General features: G+C 46.4%; 1 protein-coding gene across 1 annotated transcript in view; it reads left to right on the top strand.

Moving 5' to 3' along the window:
- Window positions 1–289: 289 nt before the first annotated feature.
- The window catches only part of LOC106901569 (centrosomal protein of 68 kDa-like), a 20,391-nt gene continuing 14,523 nt past the window's right edge, over window positions 290–6,157 (top strand). The window contains exons 1-2 of the mRNA XM_014964417.1: window positions 290–697; window positions 3,496–3,634. The gene's annotated coding sequence lies outside the window, so the exon portion shown is untranslated. The remainder of the gene's footprint in view (window positions 698–3,495; window positions 3,635–6,157) is intronic.

Raw genomic sequence — 6,157 nt, 5'->3', positions numbered from 1 at the left:
AGGGAGGGGAGCCATAGGATGAGGGGGAAGGGTTTTAAACTTTGAACTCTTAAGTTTAAACTCTTAAATGGTTTTAAACTCTTTAAAAAGAGGGAAAATTTAGATGAGATCTCAGGAAGAAATTCTTTGGTGTGAGGGTGGTGAGAGCCTGGCCCAGGTTGCCCAGAGAAGCTGTGACTGCCCCATCCCTGGAGGGGTTCAAGGCCAGGTTGGAGGGGGCTTGGAGCAACCTGGTGTGGTGGGAGGTGTCCCTGCCCAGGGCAGGGGGTGGGAACTTGATGATCTTTAAGATTCCTTCTAGCCCAAACTATTCTATGGTTCTATGATTTTAGTTAATTTCAAACATTAAATTCTGATCCCAGAACTAGTAAACAAGGATGCAAGAATTGCAAGCACCAGAAGTATAATTTGAAGGACTTGCCCATGTACAAACTTAGAAATTATGACTGGTATTGTGTCTTGGTACATACATTTTGCAAAACCATCAACGTGTTAGTTTCCAAGAAGCCTATCTGACCCCATGGTTGTGTCTTTGTCCTCTGGCTTCCTAGCTGAAACCCCGAGGAGATACCTGGAGGAAGGCTAGACCAGCCAGCTAATGGAGAAGTCCTCTTGAACCTTAGCCTCTGGTCAGCAGATGTCAGGTGACAGAGATGGCTGCTGCCTAAAACAAGCAGGTTTTCCAAAGTCTTCTGAGGTAAGTGAAACTTGAAACACGTGAAACTTTATGAGACCCTTGGAAAAATGGGGAACAATTGCTTGTCTTTCATGAGAACTGGCTCAAGCCAGACATCATTACAGCTTGCTATGCATCGTTACAGATAAATATATAAAGCTTCTTATGGTGTTTCAACAAAGAGATAAAAGTTGGAAGAAGTTTAATCAAACTTCAATGACTTTGGTTTTCTACCACCACCTACCAATCTGGCCAATTTCTTCCCAGTTTTTTGGGAAAATGCTCTCCGGTTTTTCTTTCTAAAAAGCTCTAGGTAGGTGACACACATTTCTCTGAAGTGCACATGAAGAAAAGCGTTTAAAAATAAATCTATTTTTGTAACTTAATTGTTATTGTTGTATTGTTGTACTTAATATTTGTTGAAACTTAATATTTGCAGAGGAAATCCAATTATGGCCAAGGAGCAGATTACTCCTTTCTTTTATTATTATTTTTTTTTCTCCTTTAGTCCTCAGTTTGTCTGATTGATAGGTATAATTATAGAGAAGTGCTTTGTGAGTTAGTTAAACGCCAAGACAACACCATTTTGTTTTGCTGTGAAAGGAATGGTTTGAGTCAAAGAGGTTGTATGGTTTGGCTGTGCCAGCAGGTCATCTTTAAAGCATGTAGATTGATGTCAGCTTGTTGAAAATCAGATCTCTGCTCTCTCCCCATTACAAATGTTTAAAACAAATGTAAAAGTACGCTGTATACCTCTCAGGAGTTCCATAAGCTGTGATGTGCATGAAAATAGCTCGGCGAGCTCACAGCCAACTTGCTGGTCGCACGTCTTGGATGCCAGAGTGGAGCCATCACGCTATGGAAGATACCTGTGGTTTTGAACTGGGCAAGCAGGGTAGCAGCTGGAATTTATTTCCACATTTTGAACACTGTCCTTGTGATCCTAAGGGTTGAGTTTGCCAAAATATGTGCCAGGGACCGGACAAATTGCAAACTGGCTCTGAATCCCAGGATACAATGCAAAGCCACTCCGCAGGCTTGGGTAACAGGACTTCACCCTCTCCGCAGGATAGTGATCAGCAGTGTGATGTAAATGACTGTAATTACTGTGTCACCAAAACATGTACACAATCAGGCAGATCTGGATTCTCTTCCTCTGTGGTGTGCTAGAGTATAATTAGATGGTGATGCCTACAGCTACTGGAGTTTGAGGGAGGCCTTCAAACATTCACAACTCAAGCCTTGTAAACTGAGTAGATTCCAGTCAAGAGCAGCCAAATCGTTAAGACTGAACTTCCCTGGTACTGCATCCTTAATCAGCTCAAGTAATTTGACTCACTGAGCATCCTGAAGGTACAGGGCTTTGTCATTATAGCAGCGCCCTTCTTCCTGAGGTAGGGAACCAGAGAGGCCAAACTCAGTATGGATCTTATGGAAGGAGACTATAGCCAGCAGGGTGAGGGGGGGGAATCTGTCCCTCTGCTCTGCTCTGGGGAGACACACCCCCCCCCAGTGCTGCCTCCAGCTCTGGGGCTACCAACAACAGAAGGACATGGACCTGTTGGAATGGGACCAGAGGAGGCCACAGAGATTCCCCCTCTGCTGTGAGGACAGGGTGAGATAGTTGGGGGGGTTCAGCCTGGAGAAGAGAAGGCTCCAGGGAGACCTTCCAGTCCCTAAAGGGGCTCCAGGAAAGCTGGGGAGGGACTCTGGATCAGGGAGGGGAGTCATAGGATGAGGGGGAAGGGTTTTAAACTGAAAGAGGGGAGATTTAGATGAGATCTCAGGAAGAACTTCTTTGGTGTGAGGGTGGCGAGACCGTGGTCCAGATTGCCCAGAGAAGCTGTGGCTGCCCCATCCCTGGAGGGGTTCAAGGGCAGGTTGGATGGGGCTTGGAGCAACCTGGTCTGGTGGGAGGTGTCCCTGCCCAGGGCAGGGGGTTGGAACTGGATAATCTTTACGTTTTTTTCCAACCCAAACCATTCTGTGATTCTATTTATTTACATCAGCTAAAGCAACACAAACAGATCTTACCCTCCTGCACTCCTCCTCTTGCAGATTTCATTCACTCATGCTGACAATGAGACATGGTTGTTCAAGTGGTCTGGCCCCAGCCACTTGTATGCAACGTAGACAACCAGGAATGACAGCTGTCACATCTTCACTAAACCTCCCAGTTCTGGCACAGTTCTGTAATAATCTTTAAGAATGGATAGGTTTTTTTTTTATGGTGGTCCTTTGCTGCAGCCTCTCCTCCTGCTTGGCTGCCAGGAGAAGGAATGGGAGATGTGATACGCTGCCATCCTCCTGTTATCAGAGAGGAGGGTCTTTCACGGGTGAGTTGTGTGTGCTATGGTCTTATCGGTGTGCAGACACTCTGGGCTTGACAGAAACAACACAGTCTCATTTTTTTTTTTGGCTGGGGATGATGTCTCGCGTTATGAATACAAGCTGTTTTTAAGCCCCCTGCTCTGCTATTTCTTCTGACGCTTACAGAAAGAGATTTCCATTCATACCAGCCCCAATATCTCTTTTACAAATCCCTGCCCTGATGACTGGCTCTTGCAGATCCCAGCTCTGGTTCTGAAGAGCCCCTTGGTTCTGCTTAGGACGATACACAAGTGACAAATGGTCAAGACATCCTGGCAATTAGTACGAAAAAGAAATCCTTCACATTCGCCACTGAAAGTAGCACTGATATCTCACATTTAAATAGTAAAATTAATCCCAACTACTAAATGCCCATTATAATTCACATTGATCAAAAGCTGCCACCACCTCTTGACCAGCTGGCTCTTATTATTTTTTTTTTTCCACAGCAACGTATCACCTTCATCCAACAAGAGGAAAAGGGAAGCCTCTGGACTACACCAACCCCATTCCATTCACCCTCCTCTGCCCCACGGGACGTAGCCCTGATCTACCCCTGTGTGGGTGTCTTAGGGGGCCTGGAGAGAGGTAAGGACATGTTTTGGGGCAATAAGGAAACTTGAAACACCTGCTTTTGTGTCCGGCCAGGCTGTTTGTGGTGTGATGGGTACATCCTGTGGCCAGAAAGGAGAAGTGCAGTTTCTAGTTGACCTTTTGCTTGGGCTAAATCCTGCTGCTCTGTCCAACTGAGCAACCAAGTGGCAAAGAACCGAAATTCTGTATTTATATCTCTCATTGCTCTGCACTTCAGTGTTGTCACTAAAATGGATGTCACTCTAGTTTTTCCTCTGTTAAACCTGCCTTTCGTGTTTCACGTGTCAGCTGCCCTGGACGTGCTTAAGTCATATTTTCAGGTGCTTCTCCAAAATCAGGAAGAAAAAGCAGCATCTGCTGGTTTTTTAGGAAATATTTAGTAACAGTACAGTAGTAGCTATGGCGATCTAAGAGAGAGAGGGAAAGTTTGAGGGCTTTCTCCTGACTTTATAAAGAAGCTTAAGCAACATGGCTGAGTTTGAACCTGCTTATTTAGACATCCAACTGTCCAGCTGAACGGCTGGATTCCCCAGGGGTCTACTGTAGGTCCAAGACCATAAGTGGTGGGTTAGTGACACAGATGTAGGAACAGAGAAAATCTGCAGGTCCCACTTGGGTGGAGAAGGTCTGGGAACATGGAAAAGCACCAGGCTGAAATTCATAGCAACATCGTTAAGAACTGAGAGAAGGTCTGGGCAACGAGGGGCTGCAAAGAATTAACCTAGATGAGAGTAATTAATGCACTAATACTGGTGGGAAATGGTAGATTAAGGACCAGGAGCAGGAAGTTATGGGCGGTCAGAAGCATGAGTCAAATGCCCTGCACTATGAATAAGGCAGATTCTGTACCAAGGTGTGTAAACAGGAAGGCAGCCCGGACTACCAATACCAGCGTTGCTTAATCATAGCCAAGCCCATGCTGGAGTTTTGGACCAGGTTTAGGTGTTGAGCCTCAAAGAAAGGTGGCCCAAAGAGTGAGGATCAAGAGGAGAACAAGGGGAACGATCCAAGCTGGGGGAAATCCCGACCTCTGGGGAAAAGAAAAGGTTTGTCAGCCTCAAGAAGAGAAGGACTTCTCCCTGCAAACACCTTTCAGGGAGGGCTTGGGCAGAGCGAGCTCACAGCGAACAGAGTCCTCAGCAGTTTGTATGAAGATGGCTCCTGCCTGGAACCACGGGTGAAAGAGTTTGCCAGCCAGCCTGTCCTTAAGGAGCGAGGAATGCGGCGCTGTCGGGTTGCAACACAGGTATTTTTATAAATCAGTGCCTGAGCAATTTTAACACAGGAGAGGAATAACGTCAATCACCTCCATGCAGCCAACAGAAACCAAGGTGACTTGTGGCAGCTCCTTCCCACCTCGACGGTAACACAGGGAGGCAGGCAGGTGTGATAACGGATTACGTGTAATATTAACTCTCTGGCTGGCTGAGGCACAGCACCAGAAATGGAATAATGTTCCAAAATGCAGGCAAATCCTCCCCACAGATAATGCCATACGGCTGGCCAACAGATGGCAAAGTGAACGCAACCAGTTTTCCTTTTCACTGCACTACTCCCAATTAATACTGCGATGCCCTGGGAACAAACAGGTCGGGTCCAAGCCCTGCGTTTGCTGACATCTCACCCACCCACCCCAAACATTTGCATTGTTAGACTGAAATCTGACGCTGGAGATGGTGCAGATGCTGTGCAAGAGCATATGGTAAGCACCCGCGCTTCAGGTTTCGTCGCTCTGGCTTGCTGTGTGAGACCATTCGAGGTAGAAAGAAATTACAAATCCATGCGCCAAAACCTCTGGAAAACAGCACATCATTGGTTTGGGGCATATTAAAACTCAGGATCCAGTTCTGTACAGAAACATTGACATTCCCACCAAGAAGGTAGAAGTTTTTGAAGAAAACAGAGTCTTCCTCTCCCAACTTCTCACATACTAGAGGTGCACCACTTTCAGATCTGATCATCGCGGGCAAGCTCTGCTTGACATCATAGATTTGGGGATTCCTGCTGTCATCCACAGAAAGGATGAAATCATTTGTCTTTGCTGGAGGACCTCCTTGCTGAAAAACACACATCTGAAAGAATCCTGAGGTCTCAAATCAGCAAGAAAACATCCATCGTAGTCTCTGCCAGCCTTGAGTGACCTCGGACGGGAGGTTGGCTGGACTTGACCCTGTATTATAGATCAAATAAACTGGTTTCTCTTCGGTAGAGTCCCTAACAAAGAGAGCCAGATGTCAGCGGGTGAAGAACACTATCACTTCCCTGCAATTTTTAATTAGTCCCTCCTTTAGATCACCAGTTTATCAGCAGGAGCCCGAGGAGGTGGAGGGAGGGGAGAAAAAGATTTTTTTTGTGGCTCTTCTGGTTCTTGTGGACATCCTGGCACTTGTTTGATCCGAGGCGGAACAGGAGGCGAACCTTTTCCTGCCGAGGCCACAGCCCAGCACTATTCAGCTCCGAGAACAATGTCTGGCAGCTTGAGAGTAATTTAAAACGGCTAAAAACAGCCGAGTCCGG

This window comes from Calidris pugnax, unplaced genomic scaffold (genome assembly GCF_001431845.1).
Source record: "Calidris pugnax isolate Ruff unplaced genomic scaffold, ASM143184v1 scaffold219, whole genome shotgun sequence".
Lineage (NCBI taxonomy): Eukaryota > Metazoa > Chordata > Aves > Charadriiformes > Scolopacidae > Calidris > Calidris pugnax.
The sequence above is the reverse complement of the archived record's forward strand: the minus strand, read 5'-3'. Positions and strand labels throughout refer to the sequence as shown.